This window comes from Choloepus didactylus, chromosome 14, assembly GCF_015220235.1.
Source record: "Choloepus didactylus isolate mChoDid1 chromosome 14, mChoDid1.pri, whole genome shotgun sequence".
Classification (NCBI taxonomy): Eukaryota; Metazoa; Chordata; class Mammalia; order Pilosa; family Megalonychidae; genus Choloepus; species Choloepus didactylus.
Window position 1 is genome coordinate 8288310 of NC_051320.1, and position 20771 is coordinate 8309080.

Genomic DNA, 20771 nt, shown 5'->3' on the forward strand with positions numbered 1-20771 from the left:
TCCGCAATGAGAAAATTCAATCAGCTGGATTTAATCTAATCAGTCAAAGTCTTTGAAGTTAGAGGAGAGAGAACTTTCACTACTTTAACTAGAGAGACTCTCCTGGGAGTTCATCGAAGACCATCAGTGTTGCCAATTTCCTGCTTGCCCTTTGGAATTTGGACTCATGCATCCTGCCTTAGGTATTTGGACACGTACACCCCCATAGTTGCATGAGACACTTTTATAAAATTTCATATTAACAGACAGCTCCTACTGGTTCTGTTTCCCTAGAGAACCCTGACTAATACACCACAATATTCATTAGACTTGACATCATAACAGAGTTAATGTCAATTTTACCAGACTTTTCTTAGCATCAGTTTGTAATTCAATGATACTCAAGCACCCGCTGATTTGAAGCCTGAGATGCCCATCACACTCTGGAGAAGGCTTAATAGTCACCCCCCAAAATAAACATCCATGTCCAAACCCCCAAAACTGTGACCGTAATCTAGCTTTTTTTTTTTTTTCCGGGCTACTCAGGACTTGATTAAATAAATTACAACTAGAACCAGAGAAAGCTTTTCCTGCTCATACCTCAACAACTAAGAAAAAGTTAAACACTTCTGCTTGCTGGTAGATGCTAAACCTGTTTTTTCATAACAATGGGGGGGGAAAGGGTCACAAAACAGGACAGGAACAACTTTGAAGGAAATACAGATCCTAGAAGGGTACAGTTAACAGAAATGTCCTCGTGTCTAGAATGAAGCACACATCACTCCTGACAAGTTCACGGCTGACTTCACCCTCTTCCTGCTCTCTCTGTTCTGGCTCCTCTCTCTGCCCAATCTAAGCTATGGTTCTGGCCTGGTTTCAAGGACAGAATCAGTCTGGGTTGTAGTCTTCTGGAGATTTGGTAAGGAGTCCAAAGAAGTCCATACATCAACCACAGGCCCCACCCTAGGAATAGCCCCCTGAGATCTCATGGCTTGTGGCTGAGCAGGGTCAATGAAGGGTAAAACAGGGTCTATGAACCAACAACCCAAAAAGCTGACTGGAAAACTTGAACTACATGTGGGATAAACATGTGTTCTGAGCCATTCCCAAAATTCCTGACTCAACACAACCTCTTAGTGATTCCGGTTTTACATCTATGGACTATAGGATCACAAGGGCAAAAAAGCTCTGATGTATCTAAAGATCAGGGTGGCCTATAAACCCAGAAATAACGCAGGACAAGAGTTCTCACTAGCCCAGAGAAAGCACTCAAAGTCATAATAGCTGGGAAAACTTGAGCAGAGGAAGCCCGCTCCAGACAAGGTGGACAGATGGACAGCACAGCCACATAAAAAAAAAAGAAAAAACAGGAGCTCTACTTAAATTTGCAAAGACAACACTTTTTCATTGAGAACAGGTGTTCGGAGTAGGAAAATTGGCAATTGGTCTTTGTCCCCAGCAGCCCTGGAGAAATCAGGCAACTTCTGTTCCTGAGTGGAGCGAGCTCGTGTTGCTATTCTTTAGGGCAGCATAGCCCCTACCCGCTTCCTCACCTCACTGCCAGGGCCAAGTTTGCAGACTGCAGCCGTTCCGTCCCCTGGCAGATGCTCTGCTTTTGCACCAAACCTTTCCTTTTCAGTCTACTGTCTTTGAAATTTTCTGGCAGAATCAGTGTGTCAGTCTCTTCCAAGATCTTCATAAACTGCTGGATTGTTGCTTTTACTCACCTATCAAGTTTGGCGAGAGTTTCAGCTTGCAAATCCGAGGCCAGAAAACCCTTCTGGATTCCAGTGAGTTCTTTATTCAACCCTTCCAGTTGGTCAGCTATCTTCTCCACAGACTCCTCCAAATCTTTCCATTTCTTTAATTCAGCCTCTTCCTCTGGACTCTTCTTTCTCCCAATCAACATGACCCTGCAACCATTTTGTACTCCAGGTGCTGACAATGGCTGCTCTATTTCCTTCAGAGATTTTCCCTTAAATATGAGTTTCTGAAAAGGCAATGGAACCCCTGTGGTCTCAACAACCTGGGCCAGCTCTTGAACACTCGGTTCACTGCAGCCCTGCTGTGGGTGACATGAAGGTCGTGCTTTTCATGGCTGTGGGTGACTGTCCCGCTGGCCCCAGCCGCCGCATTATCCTCGCTCCCGGCCATCTCTTCACTCCGGGTCGCTCGGGCCGGCGGGGGACGCTGAGAGGGGAGCTGGCCGGGCTCGGCCGGGAGTACTGGTGCCGCGGCTCCCGGCCCGATCCAAGGGCGAAGCGCCGGGGACGATGTCGCGCCCCCTGGCCTCGAGGCTTCCGCGCGCCTCCGCGCTCCGCCAGGCCCGCCGATATACTTTTGAAAACAGACTGTTGCCGACATATTTAAGGATCGTGGGATGAGGAGAGCATCCTGGAGTGCCTAGATGGGTCCTACATCCCATGAAGGAGATTTCCTGCAGACGCACAGGGATGAGGCCATGTGGAGATGGCAGCTGTGATTGGAATGATGCGGCCACCAGCCAAGGAAGCCGGCGGCCACCAGGAGCTGGCAGAGGCCAGGAGAGCACGGCCCTGCTGACAGCTGGATTTAAGATTTCTGGCCTCTGGAACTATGAAAATGGATGTCTGTTGTTTGAAGCCTCCCAGTTTGCGGTAATGGCTAGGGAAGCCCTCTGAAAGTAGTGCACGCCCTGAAGCAGAAAGACTCCCTGTTTCTGTGACCCCCTCACCCCGGGCATGTGCCTGACCACAGACCTTTGCGCCCTGTCTCCCCAGTAAATGAGTGTCTATCCCCACAATAAACCACATACAGGCCATTTTCATGTCTTTTTATCCCCATACTAACTCCAGCACCCACCCCAGTGCCTCACATAGAACAGGTTTTAGATAAATGTTCTGAAGAATCTGAATATTCTTTACAATATAATTTTATGAATGAATCATTTTAGTTGTATGTGTTTTAAATGTTATAGAAATGTGTTATTTAAACATGATCCTTTTTTCAAAAGAAAATTAAATGTAAAATATTATCTACTTATTAATGGACACATAAGACATCATAATCCCAAATAGCATCTGTGAAGGGAGCACTCACAATTGGCCCTGTGCCACAAAAAAATAAAAATAAATTAAAAAAAATGGGTAGGTCTGATATTGCCTTCTGCTGAGCAACCCAAAAATATATACAAATATATACATCTCCTGTGAAATGCTCATTCTGTAATATATTCAGGGGCATAATCTCTGAATTAGGGGACTATAATTTATGAGTGATCATGGTAATATGTTGTGTTACAAGGAAACAAGCAGAAGTGAACATGCCCAAATTCAGGCCAATGGTTAGATTTTAGTACACACTGAATTTATGGGGTGGATATTAGACTATTAAGCAGGAAAGAGCAGAGGGCTTGAGGCAACTGAAGAAGCTGCTTCCACAAGATTTTCTGAACACTTAAAATATACAACCAGTAAGGCAAATCATTAATTACTTCCAAATATAAACCCCAAACCACTGATTTTAGGCACAAAGAACACCTTTACAATACAGTGGAGTGGGTCATAATTTGTATGCATCCAAAGTGCTTGACAAATAACTGTTAAAGTGAAACTTCATGAAACTGCATTAAACTGAGTCATACTCAAATAGGGTTGAGTTTTGAGTGGTTCGTGAAATATCTCAACCTCTTCACAGACCATCAAATTTGTGAATATCACCGTATTTCAAAGTGGTTGGAAATCCCATCCTAAAAGCTCTTGTTGGATTCAACTGATTTCATTGCTAATATCTTCAACTTTCATTTTACTAGATTTCTTCATTGAATATTAGCACCAGTGATTGAGTTCTTTTCAAGGCTGATATTTTCAAAGTTGTGATTATTTGTCCCTTTATTGTTTTACTTAAAAGAATTATTATTTCCATGCCAGAAAGTGGAGAACCACACAGCAAGATTGGGATGAAGTCCAGGGAAAAGGTTAAGCTCATTCCCTAATGAGGAGCAGAATTCTCACACCCCCCTGTTCTAGAAGCTTTTACGATCCATAGTAATATTTGACACATGGAAATCAAGAATGCAATACACCTGCTCTGCATGTTAGGTTCATCATGAAGATGGGCTGGCAAATAGGCCAACTGCTGCTAACAGAAGGAAGCCATTATATGGGGCTGGGTGTGAAATGCCATGGGAGGCCTTGGGTTCCAGTCTGAGATAATTTTAGTTGAATATAAAAGCTGCAAAGGCTCTGAGCAGGGTCTAATGTGAATTCTAGTGGTTTGGGGAAAAAAAGCCATGATATTTGCCTAAAACAGATTGGAGCAGAAAGGGTTGGGAAAGCATATTCCCTTGAAAATGACAACTTGGGCTTTTTAAATAGAGTGCTTAAAGAACCAACAAATACAGATACTTGTATAAAAATCATTAGTTCTGGCTCCTACTATTCTTTAAAAAGATATTTGCAGCACTCACTCATGGTGTAAACAAATGTCCTTCCAGTTTTTTTCCTCAGCCTTCCACAAAAGCTGCTTCAAGGATTAATCCCAACATTTAATTGTCAACATGCATGGGTTTCTGAGTCAAAACAGACAACTCTATTTACCCCCCATTTGCCTGTTATACAAAAGAGCATCACAATTTTCAATCATCATATTTGTGAGATAATGTTTCCAAGTTTGGTTCTTATCTAAGTTCTATATGGTTCTTAATTTTAATAAGCTCTCTGAATTTAGAAAGTCTCAGCTAAGTTGTTGACACAAGATTCATTTTGATCTATTTTTTAACAATTACTGATGAATTGCATTTGAATGTGAAATGTTGACCAAATTCTGTTTTGCTTTTATTTTCCTCCAAGATAGGACTTTTGTGGCAAGCCTGAGAGTATAGAAATGTGTGTAAATATTCAAATGAATGTTCTGTTGGAAGTAACAATTTATACACTTAGTAGTTCTTTAGAAATATTAATATATGAGTTTTCTGAAAAGGTTGACAGTGAATTTCAAGAAGATGAAAAACTACTTTAGTTAAAATAGACAAAAGAAATGCAAAAATAATCAACAACATAAACCATTGTTGATTTTTCTTGCCAATTTTAGCAAAGTTTCAAGCCCTTCAAAAGCATAGCTGAAAATCATCCTGATTTGGTGATTTTTCAGTAGAATCAAAACAAAACAAAACAAAACAAAAAAATTCCAGAATGAGAAACAGTTTCTGCAACTATTATAAAATTCTACTAAACACATTGCTTTACAAAGTAGAGAAATATTTACTCACCTGGTTCACTAAATTTAGAAATATCTAATTTTCTATTTGACAAAGGATACATTAACATTAGTTTGTCACAAAATACCTTTCAAAAATAATTTGTTTTTATTAAAGTAGTCTAAAATATACCTAAAAGAGGATTATGAACCAAAGGATAACATCTTGTTTTCCTGAAGTCTATCATCCAAAGGAAAATTATCACAGTCACTGTTACAAAGGATCATATTCCTGAACAAGCAGCTGGAAAGTAATGGACAACCTTCAGATCTGTGTTTGGAACACAATGGACTGTGAGCCAATTACACTATGGGATATTAGGCTTTTATTGTACTACTATCAGCTGGCCCAAAAATGACATTTTACAAATCAAGAGAGAAGAAAAAAGACGGCAGAATTCAGTTGAATTTGAACAGTAAAACAAGCTGCAGATAAATCACCTCTCAGCAACTTTGAAAACTTTGGAATGAATCCTTTGGCAAATGAAAATTGTAGTCATTTTCTGAGAAATAATTGAAAATTACCCCCTGATTTAAATTATTATGGCATGTCTAAAGGGAAAGGGAAAGTCTTCAAATTGTTTTAGAACATGTTTCTAAATATCCAAAACATCTAGAAATCCGAGTTAAATGCTAGAGGGTTAATTTACAGTGTTTTACAAAATATTCATTTTGTGCTTCTTTATTGTTTGCCTGATTAGGAAAACGTGTTTTGGTCAATGGAGCTGGTGAGTACTGTATCCATCATGTGAAATTATACAGGCAGCCTAGAGACCACCCAGCCCCACCATCTCATCTGCTCCTGACCCTCCCAGCACATGCCCCACCCCTCCTGGCCCAGCCCTGAGATTCTCCAGACAGCATCTGAAGCTGCTGACACCACACACTGGGCCCCAGAGCCCCTCCTCACCTGCAATCCTTCCTTGGTACCCTGGCCCTCAGGGGCAGAACCACCCACCAATCCATCCACAGATGCTTTGAAGTGAATGCCAGTCAGAAATAACATCAGTTTTCACAGATAATTCTTAGCTTCTGTCAGTGAGCCAGAAGCTCTTATGGGTCTACCATGTGTTCAAGGAATTTTTAAGCTGGCCAAAGGAAACAATGCTAATTAACATCTAGTTCTTACCAGACACAAGCCTTATCATGGGACAGCTTGCCATTTAGCTAATCAAGTTAGCTGTCCAAGGGGCATCGCTCCCATACATGTGTGTGAACCACGCGTGTATGATGCATACACTAATCGGGACTGATCCCAAGCCCACCCAGAGTATAAGCATGGTGTTGGTGGTAAATATTATGTCTTACTAGAGGATGAGAAACACTGTAAGGCAAAGGCCATATCGTGTGTGTACAGACAGATATAAACACCCATCAGAGACACACACCTGTAACACACACACACTCACACAAACTCACACAGACACACTCCTTTAACACACACACACAAACTCACACAAAGACACACACACACAGAAACACCACCCTTCATACAAGCACACAGACACAAACATCGCACAGAGACACACACACAGACTCGTACACAAAAATGCACATAAAAACACACACTGATTACACAGTTCTGGATTGCTAAAGCTGACAAAATGCAATATACCAGAAGTGAACTGGCTTTTAACAATGAGGGTTTACAAATTTACAATTCTAAGGCCAAGAAAATGTCCCAATTAAGGCATCAACAGGATGATACCTTCTCTGAAGACTGGTTACCGCAGAGCCTGGTATCCTCTGTCACATGTCCAGGCACATGGAAATGTCTGCTGCTCATTCTCTCCTGGGTTTTGTTACTTTAGCTTTTGGCTTCTCCATCTGTGGTTTTTTCTCTAAATTTCTTGGGAGTTTCTCTCTATGTCATCTCTTAGCTTCTGTGTCTTTTAGCATCTGTCTTTTATCCTCTCTTAAAGGACTCCAGCAAGAGGATTAAGACCTACCTTCAATGGGGTGGGTCACATCTCAACTGAAATAACCTAATCAAAAGGTCCCACCCACAGTCGGGTGGGGTCACATCTCCATGGAAACAACCTAATCAAAAGATCCCACCCATAATAACTCTGCCCCCACAAGATGGGATTAAAAGAACATGGCTTTTGCGGAGGACATAATAGATTCAACCAGCACAGCTGGCAGATGAGAAAAAAAATTTAATGTAAACTATGGACTATAATTAATAGTAACACTGTAATATAATTTCATCAATTGCAACAAAGGCACTATACCAAAGGTAAGCATCAACAATAGGGAAATATAAGGGAAAGGAGACTTTTTTATTCCAAACACTGAGAATGTTCTCAAATTGATTGTGGTGGTGAATACATAACTCTGTGATTATACCAAGAGCTATTGATTGTGTACTTTGGACGGATTAGGTGGTGTGTGAATAAACTATTTAAAAATGGGATGAGTTCAGATAGATAGAGATAGATAGATAGATGGATAGATAGATAGATACATACATACATACATACATACATACATACATAAAGAGATAACAGTTGGATAGAGAGATAGATGGACAGATAAGATGTTTGGGCAAATGTGTTCAAACGTTAAAATCTGGTGGTTCTAAAGGAAGATATGTTTATTTGATACAAAATCTGTATATTCTGTAGCACAACAGATAATTTAACGTGTATGGTCACTTTGCTCAAACACCGTAATTACATGGAACTTTGAATAAAGAGTGAGATGTAGTTGATTTTTATAGCTTAGTGTGAAAGTCCGACACATCCCAAAGTAATTTGGGTAGAGAATAAAAATACAATTGCAAAGATCCTCTAGGGACTGGGGTAAAATGCAGAATATTAAACTTCTGCACCTGGGGAATTCCTGATATCCTCATGAGCACTGGGGACTACCAATTTAGAAGGCTGAGCCCTTGATCTTGGGACTTTTCCTTTGAAGCTTGTTACTGCAAAGGAGAGGCTAAGACTTCTTTAAATTGTGCCTAAGAATCACCCCTAAAAAACCTCCTGTGTAGTGACCTCTCAGGATGTGACCTCCCTCTCTAAGCCAACTGGGCAGGTTAACTCACTGCTCTTCCCCTTGCAAGGGACATGACTCCCAGGGGTGTAAATCTCCCTGGCTACATGCGACAGGCCTCCCAGGAATAAATCTGGATCTGACATTGCCGGAAAGAAGAAGTCCTCTGGACCAAAAGGGTGAAGAGAAATGAAACAAAATAAAGTGTCAGTGGCTGAGAGATTTCAAATAAGAGTCGACAGGTCATTCTGGAGGTTATTCTTATGCCTTATACAAATATTCCATTTTAGTTTTTGGTTTATTCGAATAGCTAAAAGGAAATACTTAGAAGAGTTGAACTGTAACCCAGTAGCCTTGATTTTGAAGATGATTGTATAACTACGTAACTTACATGGTGTGATTGTACGATTGTGAAAACATTGTAACTCACAATCCCTTTATCCAGTGTATGGACAAATGAGTAGAGAAATGGGAACAACAATTAAATGAATAATAGGGGGGATGGGGGGATTAGATGTTTTGGGTATCCTTCTTTACTTGTATTTTTATTCTTTTGTTTTTTTTAATTTTTAAATTATTCTATTTAATTTTTTTGGAGTAATGAAAATGTTCAAAAATAGTTTTTTGGGATGAATGCACAACTATATGATGCTACTGTGAATAACTGATTAAAAACTCTGGATGATTGTAGGGTATGTGAATATATCTCAATAAAACTGAATTTAAAAAAATATTGGTGGTCCTGTGTATTTGGGTAGAGGGTATGTTGGTGTTCTGTGTATGGGCTTTGTCTTATTTTTGCAACCCTCCTGCAAATTTGAAACTATATCAAAATAAAAAGTTATTTTGAAGATATGATAGCTGGTATAGATTCTGTTTGCTCGTAATTACATCAGAGATACTGACACCAATGATTACATTAGACAACATTTGATTAGGTTTCAACAGAGCCTTTCTGAATTTGCATGGTAAAGCATTTTGTCTTTTCAACTTGACATCTAAAAGTAGAGAATCTCATTCACACTGAGGTTTGCTGGAAAAACTCAAAGAGCAAAACTGTACTATGAAAATTTGAGTGTGCTTTAATGCCACCGTCATACTCTAGAAAAAGTAGGGTTGATTACGTTTATTTGATTAGATTCAGTTAACACATTCCTTGGGCGGAAACTGTGATTTGATTGGGGGGCGGAGTTTGCAGCCCAGGCACTTAAAAAGGCCTGTGTATCAGCTCAAGTTCATTGTCGAGAGGAGCAGAGAACCAGAGAGTGGAGTTAGAGCCATTGGATCTTCAGGATCTCAACTGAAAGTCTCTGGCTCAAGACGTGGAAATTGTTTGATCCCTGAACTGTAGAAGACATACAAAGGAAGGAATTGGACTGTGTGCCTGGATCCTATTAAAGACCCAGTTCAGCCTAGCTTCTACAGAGAGAAGACCTCATCTGGAAGTCTCCAGACAAACACATTCCGGTTATTGACAAGCAGACAGATCCCGACCACTTCTCAGAAGCCAATAAGGGCAATTTCAGTTCACTTCTCTACTGCTGAGAGGCGACCTTCAGAACCAATGGCTAAAAGCTTGCGAGAGGAGGCAACATGTCCTGTTTGCCTGGAATTTTTCTCCAATCCTATTTCTCTCTCCTGTGCACACACTTTCTGTTGTACTTGCATTCAAAGCTGGATGCAAGAAAGGGGGGATTCCAAATTGGTCTGCCCCCTGTGTCGAGAAGTGAATGAGAGACCTCCTTTGGAAGAATGGCAGATTCGAGCCTTGACTCTTCTCATCATGCAACACGGTCCCCTACTGGAGCAAAGCCTGCACGTAAGTGATGAAATCCGGAAGTTCCAAGAGTATATGACCCTGGATGCTGCCACCGCCAACCCCTTCCTTGTGCTCTCCGATGACCTGAGGAGCGTCCAGTGTGGGAAGGTCCGCCACAACCCAAAGGAAGGTCCCGAGAGATTCACCCACATGCCCTGTGTCCTGGGCACCCCCCACTTCTCCTCTGGCCGCCATTATTGGGAGGTCGAAGTGGGAAAGGGCAAGGAGTGGGCTTTAGGTGTCTGCAAGGAGTCCGTGAACAGAAAGGAGAAGAGCAGTTTCTCTTCTGAGCTTGGCTTCTGGATCATCAGCCTGAAGGGAAGTGCCATCTACCCGAGCTCCTCCCCACAGACCAGAATTTCTGCAAGCCCTGACCTTGACCATGTGGGAATTTTCCTAGATGTCGACATGGAAGAAATCAAGTTTTTTGATGTCAGAAATGATGCCCTCATCTACACATATCATCAGCTCTCCTCCTTGGAGCCTTTGCGTCCCTTCTTCTGTCCTGAGCATCCTGGAGAATGTGACAGCGGCGCCCCCTTGAGCCTCTGCCCATGAGAAACTCAGCTCAATGGAGATGGACAGAGGATGGCAAAAGGTTTGGAATATTCTGGAGTTATCTACATACAGAGAAAATTGACTGTTCTGAAGTCTGGGTCCCTGGCCTGCCCACAAGATGCATATTTTAACTGTGAGATGTAAGGATAGCAAGCTCATGCTTCAGACTACTGTGGAGTTTTGAATTGTAAGAATAATCAACCATATTATCTATTCAATGTTCATCCAACAAAATTCTGTTCAAGCTTGCTTTTGATTTTGTTACTTTTAAAAATTTTTTTGCAATTAAATCAATAAAATATTAAAAATAAAAAAAAGAGTGGTCTCCTTTTCAACTTCACTTGAGGTCCTTTTTGCAAAACAAAGGAATATTTTCCTCTCATTTCTTCAGTGTATCACAGCTATGATGCAGCTAATTTAAATGAACCACAATTCCCAAGGAAATCCTCCGATAATTGTACTTTTCCTTGTCAATCTCAAAGCAAATTTGTCCTAAGACATTTCTATTTCTATTGGCCCAAGTGAGTCAATGATATATTTTGGATCAAAACCCATTAAAATTTCAGATGTTTGGAAATACTTTTTCAGAAATACTTTGTGTTTGGCAGGGTGTTCTAGTTTGCTAATGCTGCAGAATGCAAAACACCAGAGATGGATAGGCTTTTATAAAACGGGGGTTTATTTCACTACACAGTTACAGTCTTAAGGCCACAAAGCATCCAAGGTAACACCTCAGCAATCGGGTACCTTCACCGGAGGATGGCCAACGGCGTCCGGAAAACCTCTGTTAGCTGGGAAGGCAGCTGGCATCTGCTCCAAAGTTCCGGCCTCAAAACGGCTTTCTCCCAGGACGTTCCTCTCTAGCAAGCTTGCTCCTCTTCAAAACATCACTCCCAGCTGCACTCCGTTCCCCCCCCACCCCCCGAGTCAGCTCATTTATATAGCTCCACCGATCAAGGCCCACCCTGAATGGGCGGGGCCACACCTCCATGGGAACATCTCATTACCCACAGCTCGGTGGGGCACACTCCAAGCAAATCCAACCAGCACCAAAACTTCTGCCCCACACAAGACTACAAAGGTAATGGCATTTGGGGGACACAATACATTCAAACCTGCACACAGGGTAAAACTGCAATGTCAGAACATATTTAGACTAACAAAAATTAATCACAAGGATATGCATGCACAATAAAAATTTAAGGACAATAACCTCAAATCCTTACAAATAGGCAGAATATAAATAAATGATTGATATGCATGTGATCAGTTTAAATCTATTACGTCTCCCTCAAAAGCCCTGATTTGTAATGCAATCTTGTTGGGGCAGATTTACAAGTCCTTTGGTTAGGGTGGTATCTTTTGATTAGTTTGTTTCCATGGAGATGTCACCCACATGATTGTAGGTGAGAATTTTTGATTAGATCATATCCATAGAGGTGTGACCCCACCCAATCCAGCTGGGTCTTAATTAGATCACTGGGTCCTTTAAGAGAACTGAGAGCCACACAAACCCAGATGCTTGGATACACTGGGAGGTGCAAATGCAAGGACATTTGGAGACGCTAAGCTAAGAAATGAAGCTCAATTTGCCCCTGAGAATTTAAGATAGGACCCCCAGATAGTTAGAGAGAAACACCCTGGGAGAACAAGCATGGATGCACAGAGTCTGAGAGAGAGAAGCTAAGAGAGACAGAAGCCCAGAGACATTTTGGAGAAAGCCGTTTTGAAACCAGAACCTGGGAACAAAGGACCAGCAGACACCAGCCATGTGTTACAGATGCCATTGGCCTTTCTTCAGTGTGTCCTCTTGTTGATGCCTTTGTTTGGACACTTTTATGGCCTTAGAACAGTAAGTTTGCAACCTAATAAATCCCTTTTATAAAAGCCAATCTATTTCTTCTATTTGCATAACAGCATGCTTAGCAAACCAAAACAGCCTATCAGTGAAAAAAGCACAGGTATCTAAAAGTGTCATCCTTTCTCTCTCTTCAGAAATAATTAACTCAACATAAATAGAGGAGTAATCAATCAAATATGAAGATTTAATTAGCACTCATGTTCACTCATTTATTTACTCAACAAACATTTAATGAGAACTTACTATGTTCTAAATGCTGGTTCTAGATGCTGGGATATGTGGTAAATAAGAAATGCACAAGCTCTTGCTTCCAAGAACCCAGTGGGAAATCATAAAATAAACAAGTAAATGAATTTATCAGAAAAAAATTATATGTGCTGGATGAGATGAACAGGGCACCATGATAGAGGGGAAAAGGGGGCCCACTGACCTAGGGTGATTCCTAGAGGAGACGACATTAAAGCAGGGACAGGATGGAAGGGAAAAAACAGACAAGGAAACATCCACAAGCAGCATGAGTGAAGGCCGAGGGAGTGGAGGGAGAGAGCTTATTGTATTTAAGCAAATAAAGAACAATGGATCAAGTGTAAAAAGCCAATGAAAAATAAACATAAACTGAAGCTGCATGTAAATCTGATTAAAAACCAGGCGGGGGCGCCTAGGGTGCGGTCCGGGAGTCCAGCCCCGCGCTTGCCCCTCTGGGCAGCGACCTGCGCCGGCTCCTTCCCCGTCCGCTTCCCACCCGGGTCGCAGAGCCGCGCTGTGCGCCTGTAACACGTCAGCCCCGCTGCCCACCTTGTGCCCGCCGCCCGCAAGCCCCCGCGGCGGTTATTTTTCTTCATGGATTGGGAGAAACAGGGCATGGATGGGCAGAAGCCTTTGCAGTTATCAGAAGTTCCCATATCAAATGTATCTGTCCGCATGCTCCGCTTATGCCTGTTACATTAAATACGAGTACGAGTAAGCCTTCTTGGTTTTCTTAGCATTGGGCTTCCTCCCGATTCACAGGAAGATGATCAGATGGACCTGGAATCAAGCAGGCTGCAGAAAACGTCAAAAGTTGGATAGACCAAGAGGTGAAGAATGGAATTCCTTCTAACAGGATTATTTTGGGAGCATTTTCCCAGGGAGGAACTTTATCTGTATAAACTGCTTACCACGCAGCAGAAACTGGCAGGTGTCTTTGCACTCAGTTACTGGCTTCCACTTCGGGATCCCTTTCCACAGTGTCCTGGCAGTGGAGCTAATAAAAGGATATGTCTATCATCCAGTGCCACGGAGATTGCAACCCTTTAGTTCCCCTAATGTTTGGTTCTCTTGCCGCTGAAAAGCTGAAAGCATTGGTAAATTCAGCCAATGCAAACTTCAAAACCTATGGGGATCTGATGCACAGCTCATGTCAGCAGGAAATGATGGATACCAAGCAGTTCATTGATAAAGTCCTACCGTCAGTTGATTGACATCACTAAGAGGCCTTGGGTAGAAGTAGAAACTGTTAAATGTGCCTAATACTGAAAATTCTTGTTTGAACTGTGAGAATGTTTTGCAAATACATACCAATGACACAAACTAAATGTCTCCTCATGGGAAATGTATGTTCTTTTAAGTTGCTATTCATGAATTTGTATGATGTGATCCCAGAGTAATACTAGTATTACAATAGGTGAAGCAGTTGGCTTCTTTTTCCCAAATATAATTTGGAAAAATAATAAAATACTGCAAACCAGAATATTTATTACATCATTTAGAAATTATTAGTATGTTTAATGAAAATTTGTTCAGCTATGAATGAGCAGATAAGATATAAATGATTCAAGCATGCTGTGACTTAGACTATGGATTTATCCCCAAACTACCTAGTCACCATACAGTGGCTGTGTTTTTATATGTGTATTCATATATAAATAATAATTGCAGTACAAAATAATGAGATGGTATTCTATTATTCCTAATAATAGCGATAATACATTTAAGGGTTGATGAAAGAGAAATATTATTGCACTCCCCAATTAATGGCCCTTTGATTTGGGGGACCAGACATTATTTTTTTCCTGTAATTTCCATTTAATAGTCTCTTCTCCACTTCAGAAAAGACAAGTGCTCTTCTTTATTATCCTTAAATATTGCTTCCCTGCCATAGACATCAAGTGTTAATAAATGCTGTAATTTTACACTCTGAATCACGGATATATGGTATTTATGATATATTTATACTTATAATGAAACCAGACATTACTTAAAACTTCTGCACTACTTATTTCTTCAACTGTATCTTAGTCCAAATTTAGACTTATTCCGTTACTAGAATCTTTAGTTCAGGGAATAGGAATAGTTCTGTGATTTTAATTTTCTGTAATCAACTGGAAGAATAATTAGATTATACATTAGTATGTTCTGAACTATTTAAAACTTGAGCTTAAAAATTGTAATTTCTAGGGTGATTTGATCTAAGATGATTCTCCTTGTAGCATAGAGTTTAATTTTACTTATTTTTACATGTTTGAAACCAACTTTTGTGGGAAATAAGAATCCATCAGAAAATTTTAGTTTCAGTTGCCAATGAGCTTCTTTAAAATTTTGACTTTAGTAAATGATTTTTTTAAATTAGTTTTGTGAAAACAAAAAATAGCAGTCCTCTGATTTTATATTCAATATTTCCAGATTACTGGTAAAAATTATTTGAAAACAAATTTCTGGCTAAAAATCTGTAGTCAGACCTCGATACATATGGTCAAATTACCACATGGTTTAATGTTTAATTGAAGTGTATGCTTGGTATTTTGAATTGTTAATTTTGGGACTGTATTCCAACTGATCAAAACAAAAATCTATGTAAATGGGTGATAATTGATACTGGAAATAATTTGGCAGTGTACAATATAGAATGTTAATAATTAAGTCATGTTTATGTCTGGATTCAAAACTTTTAAACAATCATTTACAAATGCATTACTTTTACTTTGAGGGATATAAACAGTTGTATGGAGTTATACAAATCAACATCTTATTTATGGTAAGATATCTTATTCCGCTGCAAAGTTTTGCAAGAGTGTGGGGAAAATGTAAATCTCTTTCATGGTTTCTATCAATGTGATATAAAATTTAATTCTGAAAACAAAACAAAGCAAAACTCAGGTGGGGATTTAGAGGCCAAAATAGAGTGTAGCTTGTATTAAAAATGAAATGCAAAGCAGGGAAGTAACATACTCTTAATTATGTTTTACAAAAAGATCACCCCACGATCAACGATGGGTGGCAAGAAGATTAGAAGCAGTTGTCCAAAGGAAAAATGCTTTCTCTTAGAGCAGTGTTGTTTGTAGAAGTGGAATAAACAAAGGAAAAGAAGACCCAAGCATACCGCAAACAACTCAGGGAAAATGACACAGCCCTTCACGCCATTCACTGTATTCAGCCATTGAACACGCTCACAGCAGAGATCCCTGTCCACTCCACCCGGCTCCCAGCCCCACTGCCAGGACCTTCCTTCAAGCCCTCAGGAGCCAACCTTCAAGTGTTCTAACAGGGACCGCTGCCTCATGTAAACTCTGCTCCCCCATTCTACTAGCCCGATCACCCCTAACACAAATCTGACCATACCCTTCCCTCGAAACTCACCCAGGGTCTCAAACTCCTCTGCAAGGGGCTTGTTGGTCTGATTCTCCTTTTTGATTCTCCCCCTTCCTCCCATTTCAACTTCATCCTTCCTCCTGCACATCCAAAGCACAAAAATTACCCATGTGAATGCTCTTTGTCTGTTATCTTCATCATCATTTATCTTGCCTGTTCTTTTTCCAGCCATAAGGAAGACAAGACAACAAACTACATGTGATGATTAAGTTCATATGTCAACTGGGCAAGGTGATGGTGCCCAGATATCTGGTCAAGCAAGCTCTGGCCTAACCATTACTGCAAGGATGTTTGTGGCTGGTTAATATACCAGAGTCTGGTTCGTTAACTCATCAGTCAATTGATTGCATCTGTGGCTGATTAAGGCAACAAAGGGTGTGTTTTCTGCAACCAGAGAATACAATCAGCTAGATTTAATACAATCAGTTGAAGAGTTTGAAGAGAAAGGAGAAAGAACTTTCACTTCTTCTTCAGCCTCAGCCTCTCCTGGGGAGTTCATCGAAGACATGCATCAGAGTACGCAGCTCGCTGCCTGCCCTACAGAATTTGGGCTCATCCATCCCCACAGTCGCCTAGACACTTTTACAAAATTCTCATCTTTACAGATAGCTCCAGTTGGTTCTGTTTCCCTAGAGAACCCTGACTAGTACACTACAATATTCATTAGACCTTACATCAGAACTGAGTTGATATCAATTTTCACAGATATTTCTTAGCTTTAGTTGGTAATTCAATGACACTCAAGCACCCCCTGATTTGAAGCCTGAGGTGCCCATCACACCCTGGTGTAGGCTTAATGGTGGCCCCCAAAATATACATTCATATCCTAACCCTCCAAAGTCATGAACATGATCTACTTTGGAAAATGGATTTTTGTCCATATAATTAAGGATTGTGGGATGAGGAGAGCATCCTGGATTGTCTGGGATGGATCCTAAATCCCAGGAAGGAGATTTCCTGCAGACACACAGGGAGAAGATCATGTGGAGACGGCAGCTGTGATTGGAATGATTCAGCCACAAGCCAAGGAAACTGGCATCCACCAGGAGCTCGCAGAATCCAGGAGATCACGACCCTGCTGACAGGTGGAGAAGATTTCTGACCTATGGAACTGTGAAAATGGATGCCTGTTGTTTGAAGCCTCCCAGTTTGTGGTAATTTATTAGGAAACCAGTGCATGCCCTGAGGCAGAAAGACTCCCAGCCTCTGTGGCCCCCTCACACCTGTCATGTGCCTGACCACAGACCTCAGTGCCCTGACTCCCCAGTAGATGAGTGTCTATCCCCACAATAAACCACATACAGGCCGTGTTCATGTCTTCTGAACTCCATACTCCCTCCAGCACCTACACCAGTGCCTCACATAGAATAGGTTTTAGATAAATGTTCTGAAGAATTTGAATATTTTTTATAATTTTATGAATGAATCATTTTAATTGTATGTGTTCTAAATGTTATAGAAATGTGTTAAACATAATCTACTTTTAAAAAGAAAATTAAATGTAAAATATTGTCTACTTATGTAATGGACACTATAAAATACCAAGTAGCATCTATGAAAGAAGCACTCACACTTGGCCCTGTGCCACAAAAAAAAATTTTTTAAATGGTGGGTCTGAAAATTGCCTTCTGCTGAGCAATCCATGTATATACAAAATATATACATCCCCTGTAAAATGCTCAGTCTATAATATACTCAAGAGTATAATCTCTGAATTAGGGGACTGTAAATTCATCAGTGATCATGGTAATATGTGGTGTTATAAAGAAAGAAGCAGAGGTGAACTTGCCCAAATTCAGACCTATGGGTAGATTTTAATACATACTGAATTTATGGGGTGGATATTAGACTATCAAGCAGGAAAGAGCAGAGGGCTTGAGGCAACTGAAGAAGCTGCTTACACAAGAGATTCTTAACACTTAAAATATACAGCCAGTAAAACAAATCATTAATAACATCCAGATATAAACCCCAAACCACTAATCTTAGGGACAAAAGAACACCTTTACAATACAGTGGAGTGGGTCATAATTTGTATGCATCCAAAGTGCTTCACAATTAACTAAGTTTCAGTAAAACCTCATGCAACTGCCCTAAACTGAGTCATATGCAAATAGGGTTGACTCTTGTGTGTTTCATGAAATATCTCAACCTCTTCACAGACCACCAAATTTCTGAATACCACCATATTTCAAAGTAGTTGGAAATCCCATTCAAAAAGCTCTTGTTGGATCCAACTGATTTCATGGCTAAAATCTGTCATTTTATTAGATTTTTTCATTGAATATTAGCACCAGTGATGGAGGTCGCTTCTAAGCCATTATTCACAAAGCTGTGATCATTTGCTTGTTCCTTCACTTGTTTCACTCATGCAAAAGAGTGGAGAACCACACAGCTAGACTGATATGAAGTGCAGGGAGAAGATTAAGCTCATTCCCTAATGGGGAGCAGACTTCCCACACCCCCAGTCTAGAAGCTTTTAGAATCCTTAGTAATATCTGACAAGTGGAAATCAAGAATGGGATGCACCTGCTGGACATGTTAGGTTCGTTATGAAGATGGGATGGCAAATAGACCTGAATGACTCTAAGAGACGGAAGTGATTTATCTGGCGTTGAGTATGAAATGTCATGGGAGGCCTTGGGTACAAGGTGGAGAACTTTAGTGGAATTCAAGAGCTGCAAGACTCCAGAGCAGGGTCTACATAAATTCCAGTGCTTCGGGAAGAAGCCAGGATAGTTGCCTAAAACAAATTGGAGCAGAAAGGATTGGGAACGTATCTTCCCGTGAAAATAATAACTTTGGTTTTTTAAATAGAGTATTTAAAGAACTGACAAATGGAGATGCTTGTGTAAAAATCATTAATTCCAGCTCCTACTCTTCTTTACAAAGATACTTTCAGGACTCACTTGTGGTGTAAACAAATATCCTTCCAGTTTCTTTCATCAGCCTACCACATAAGCTGATTCAATCATGTCCTCCCGACATTCAATGATCAACATGCATGGGTTTCTGAGTCAAAACAGGCAGCTGTTTTTCACCCATTTGCCTGCAATACACAAAAGAGCATCACAGTTTTCAATCATCATGTTTGTGAACTAATATTTCCAAACTTTGGTTCTTATCCAAGTTCTGTAATGTTCTTAATTTTAATGAACTCACTGGATTTAGAAAGACTCAGATAGCTAAGTTGTTGACACAAGCTTCATTTTGATCTATTTTTTTAACAATTATTGATGAATTAGATTTGAATGTAAAATATTGAACAAATTCTGTTTTGATTTTATTTTCCTCCAATATAGAATTTTTGTAGCAGTGCTGGGAGTATAGAAATGTGCATAAATATTCAAATGTGTTCAGATGAATATTCCATCAATAGCAACAGTTTATTATACTTAGTAATTCTTTAGAAAAGTTTATATATGAGTTTTCTATAATGGTTGACAGTGCATTTCAAGAAGATGACAAACTGTCTTACTTTAAAAAAAAAGGAGCAAAAATAATTTATCAGCATCATAAATCATTGTTGATTAATCTTGCCACTTGTAGATATACAAAGTTTCAAGGCCTTCAAAAGCATTTCTGGAAATCCCCCTGATTTGGTGGTTGTTCAGGAGACTGAAAATAAAACAAAACAAAACAAAGCAAAGTCCAGAATGAGAAACAGATTCTGCAACCACTATAAAAGTTCTACCAAACACAATGCTTTACACAGTAGAAATTTTTTACCTACCTGGTTCACTAAATTTAAAAATTTCTAATTTTCTATTTGAGAAAGGCTACATTTGTTTGTCATAAAACACTTTTCAAAAATAATTTATTTTTATTAAAATACTCTTAAAATATACTTAAGGGATATACCAAAAGATAAAACTCTTGTTTTCCTGAAGTCCGTCATCCAAAGGAAAATTATCATAGTCTCAGTGACAAAGGATCATATTCCTGAACAAGCAGATGGAAAGTAAAGGACAACGTTCAGATCAGTGTTTGCCGCACAACAGACTGAGAGCCAATTACACCATGGAATGTTAGGCTTTTATTATACTACTATCAAATGGTCCAAAAATGACTTTTTACAAATCAAGGGAGAAGAAAAAAGGTGGCAGAAATCAATGGAATTTGAACGGTAAAACAAGCTGCAGATAAATCACCTTTCAGCAACTTTGAAAACTTCAGAAGGAATCCTCTGGTGAATGAAAAATATAGTCACTCTGACAAACAATTTAAAATTAGCCTCAGATTTAAATTATTATGGCATGTCTAAATTATAGGAAGTCTACTAACTGCTTTGGAACATGTTTCTGAATATCCTATAACATCTAGAAACCCAAGTCAATGCTAGAGGGTTAATTTATAGTGTATTATAAAATAGTCATTCTGTGCTTTTTATTGTTTGATTAGAAAAACAAGTGTTTTGGCCAATGAAGCAGGTGATTCATGTAGCCAGCATGTGAAATTACACAGGCAGCCTAGAGACCCCCCCCCCATCTCGTCTGCCCCTGACCCTCCCAGCACACGCCTCACCCCTAAAGGCTCAGCCATGCTGTTCCCCAGTCAGCATCTGAAACTGCTGATACCCAACGCTGTGCCCCAGAGCCCTGCTCATCTCCAGTCATTGCTAGGTGCCCATTGAAGTGGATGCCAGTCAGTGATAATGTAAGTTTTCACAGATAATTCTTAGCTTCCATTAATGAG

General features: G+C 40.1%; 1 pseudogene; it reads right to left on the minus strand.

Annotated features, from left to right (window-relative positions):
* Positions 1–1528: 1528 nt before the first annotated feature.
* Positions 1529–2343, minus strand: LOC119509492 (annotated as a pseudogene).
* Positions 2344–20771: the final 18428 nt, after the last annotated feature.